This window comes from Mus caroli, chromosome 2 (assembly GCF_900094665.2).
Source record: "Mus caroli chromosome 2, CAROLI_EIJ_v1.1, whole genome shotgun sequence".
Lineage (NCBI taxonomy): Eukaryota > Metazoa > Chordata > Mammalia > Rodentia > Muridae > Mus > Mus caroli.
Window position 1 is genome coordinate 106,258,073 of NC_034571.1, and position 4,375 is coordinate 106,262,447.

Sequence of the window (4,375 nt, forward strand, 5' to 3'; positions counted from 1 at the left end):
TCTTTTATCCTTGAGAAGAGTTTTTGCTATCCTAGGTTTTTTGTTATTCCAGATGAATTTGCAGATTGCACTTTCTAATTCGTTGAAGAATTGAGCTGCTTCAGGTTCTGACTCCATTTGCTGTGACAGTTCTATGCTCATTTACCTCAGAACTGGATTAGGCTGCATTGTCTGCAGCTGTGCCCCAGCCTCAGCGGGAGATACTTTCCCTTCCCATCATCTCTGAGGGGTTCGCCACAAAGCAGGTGGTCTGGAGTCCTGCTGTTCTCTCTCTTCTGCCCTGTGGGGTTTGTGACAAATAAATGACTCTTTGACAAGGCAACCTGCCAGACCTTTCTCTTGCCAGCTAATTGACAAGTCACTGGGATCTCACTTGAACAGAAATCCTGCTGTCATTGCTTAGAATTTCTCTCTGGGCACAACTTCCTCACAATTCCGTTCTGCTCACCTATATTCAAGGGAAGTACAATCACTGTGGTGCGTCCCGTGGAGTTGAAGCTAAGCGCTTTCAGGCAATTACTGGGTGACCTCCTGTTTTTGGCTCGAGATGCGGGTTTTTGTTCCTTTGGACAAAATGACAGCACAAATGCACTAATTCTGGCACTCTGGGAGAGTCATTTCTCCATATGGTACCTCTGGTAGCTCTGAAGATATATATTTTTTTTTTCAGATTTCTGTGGGCTAATATATATATATATATATATTATATATATATATATATATATATAAATCTTGTAAGTCTGCAAACATTTTACCAGCCTCCACAATACTCACCTACACACCACGATGTTACAAGGGTAATTTGTCATTTAAATCCTCTTCAGGATGTGTGGGGAAAGAAATAAACCTGAATGGTATGACGGCAGAGAAGCCCTTCTAAGACAGTGAGCCATCCATCGGCCCCAGCCCTGATGCTTGCTATTTGGAGTCTGACTTCCACAATCAAGTCAATCTTCTCCCCAGCTACAAACCCACAGGAAGTGACAATGCTGAGGCACAAAGCCTTGCTTTCCTGTGTCTTGAACCTGAGACAATGACAATCGGCAAGGTTGTCATTTTGATGCTTGTGGAAGATTACAGAGATGATGAGAACAGTCCATAGGACGGTATACATACTACGGTGTGCCCACAGTGGTGAGTTGAATTTGTCTGGTATTGAAATGAAAAGCTGATTATCCAGCTGAGGGCAAGTGAGGAGAAAGCTTCTTGGAGATTAGCTGTTCCAGCAGTGTCCTGCATTCCAGGGAGGGAGGGTGTGGGCATCAGTTCATGATTAATACTTCTTCTGGATGCCTCCCCCATATGTAGTTTATCTGGGGATTGAAATACGTGTAAAATCAATCTTGCAGAATGTTGCACATCTTTGTCCTTCCTCTGTCAGTGATAGATACAGAAAGAGGTTGAGATTGGCTGAGCAATTTGAGCTGGACCACATTCATGGGATAACATGTTGAGCTCTGTCTAGAACAATTTGCTATGCTATCATTCCTGACAAAGGAAATGAACACATCTTTTTTTTTTTTTTTTTTTTTCTAGAAGAGCTCTTCAGTGCGGTTCTGTTTCTCTGTATACCTCTCAGGATCCTCTGCCAGAACCTCATCATTCCTGTTGGTCCCTTATATCCAGACACCAATTCTACAGACTTCATCCCTGACAAACCTTGTTTCAGATTGGTTGCAACTGCAAAGATGAAACCTGGCAACCACAGAGGATGTTTCTAGCTACTTCCCATCTCTGCATTTCCCCGCTGGGTTTGGAGTCCTTTCAGACAAGAGTACTAATGTTCACGTTCTTCTCTATACATCTTATTTCTCTGCTCCACTGATCGATGGCTCCATCTATGTCATATCACCTCAGGGGAAAAAATGATTCAACTGTGCAAAGTAGGTAATATGCAAGGACTTGTGAGGGATACAGTGACAAACTGGAGACAATGAGGTCATCCTGTAGGAAGAAGATGATTTGTTCTTTTGAGAGTATCCAATCAGTGTGGCCTGTGGGTGCTTGTTGTTTGACATAATACAAGGGCATATGTGGAAGAAACAAATGGACCTACAGCCCTTAATGAGGATGATGGGGTAAACACAAACAGTATGATACAAAACTGAAATTAACAAGGAGAGGGTTTCTCAGAGAAAATGGCATTTTGAGTAACTGGACCTATTTACCTTATTCGTAAAGAGAAAACTCTTAGTAGCCAAACAATTATATCTTTAGTTTCTTCTATGGTAGAGTGGCTAAAGACCAACCTCAGCAGTTAAGAGCTCTTGCTGCTCTTCCAGAGGATGTGAGTTCTAATCCCAGCACTCATGTTAGACGGTTCACTGCTACTTCTAACTCCAGCTCCATGGAGGCGAGGGGCTAATGCTCTCGGCTGGCCTCTTGAGGCTCTCTCTCTCTCATGCACACATGCACACACACACATATGCACACACACACACACACACACTATATATATATAGTGATATCTATCTATCTATCTATAGATAGATAGTGATAGATAGATAGATAGATAGGGTGTGTGTATGTATGTGTGTGTGGGTGTGTAAAATTTTTAAATTACCACATTTAAAAAAAGAGTAGTAAGGCAGAGAAACTTTGATAAAACCTGGCTTAAGTTTTTCCTTATGTCTTTGTAGAAAGACAGTGAATATTTTTCCCAAGTGGAATTAACCCATTGTAACCCGTGGGCAGTTTTGTCTGCAGTTGGTGGTAATCAAAGGATCATGAGGGTGCACTGTATGCTTTCCTCTTCTTTTACTCTTAATATTCTTTTTAAATTTATTCCTTTCCGTGTAAGAGTGCTTTACCTGCATGTATGTTATGCACACCATGTGCATGCAGTACCGGTAGAGGACAGAAGAGGGTGGTAGAAAGCCAAGAACTGGAGTTGTGTGGGGGTTGCACTAGGAACTGAACCCTGGTCTTCTGCAAGAAGAGCACAGAGTGCTCTTAACTGTTGAGTAATCTCTCTAGCCCTGTCACCACTGAGATTTTTCTCTCTGATATTTTGTCATAGTAACAGACAGCTGAGAAACCAACTTCTCCCTTCTCCCTCTTCCTGCCTTCCTTAGGCAAGAACAGCTTTTGTGGAGTTGAAGAAAGGTCAGAACAGAATTTAGAAATCTCTTTAGAACTTTGTTAAAACAATACTGTTTGAAGACTTTGGATTATTAAAGCTTTCTTTTAAAAAAAATTCTTCATAGGACTCAGTTCTCATAGCCAAGACATTATTTTAACAGAGTGCTTTAAAGAATTCCATCATCAGTTAGCTACTAGCTGTGGTCAAGCCCTTGAAAGAATGTACTTCCTTCCCATTAATATCAAATACTAGCCCCTCTTATGAGCAAAGCTGGCTTGCAAATACTCTTAACATATTTTAGGAGTGATCCTGGTATATTAGAAATGCTTTGAAGTTGCAATTTGAAGGAGTTGGGAATAGAGGAACTAGGTCCCGCTAGGATACTTTATAAAAAAATTATATATATATATATATATATATATATATATATGTGTGTGTGTGTGTGTGTGTGTGTGTGTGTGTGTGTGTTTATCTCCAAGGGGGAAAATGATGTTAATACATTTTATTCTTCTACTGTGATAATTACTAAGAGGAACTGATTTAGTGTGAACTCTGGTTACACAATTACTTTACTTCTCAAAGACTAAATTTCCCTATCTGTTTGTGGAATTCACTTCAGATAGATATGCGGATTGAAGAGGAGTATGAACAGGTCTATCTATCTATCTTTCTATTGGCATTTAGTTAATATTTTAAGAGTAAATCAGAGTTCTCACAAATTATAAAAAATTGTTCAAAGGAAAATTCAACTTATACCTTCTCAAATATTTTCATACCCATCATTTTATACTACTAGGGATAGAATTCCGATTTTAAGTACCAGATGGTGGATTTTGTATTTATGTGGGAGTGGATTAAACGCAATGCCCTTTCCTGCCTACCTGCTTGGAAAAGATCCCCAAATCACATACCACATCTCATTGTCATTTAGACGACTAATGCTCTTATGAAAGGTTTCCTGGTTTGAGCTGTAATCATCAGTAGTTACACCTTTATTTGGAACAAAACAGTGTGTCTGGGTCTGAAGGTCTGTACTGAGTTAGCAACACTGTAACAGTGATTGCAAAGAGCTTTGCCCATGCAAGGGTCACACAAGCAGGCTCTCTGACTTGCAAGACCTGGGCCCCTTCCCTGCATCGCCGAGGTCCGAACATTTTTCTACTTAAACCGATTTAGCTTTTGAGTCATTTAGGAGAAGATCAGTTTGGAGGCAGCTGGGAGGTTGGGCAAAGACCAGGCTAGAGGACTAACATAAACATAAAAGTTTGGCTTTTATCGAGTTCTCTCTCTCTC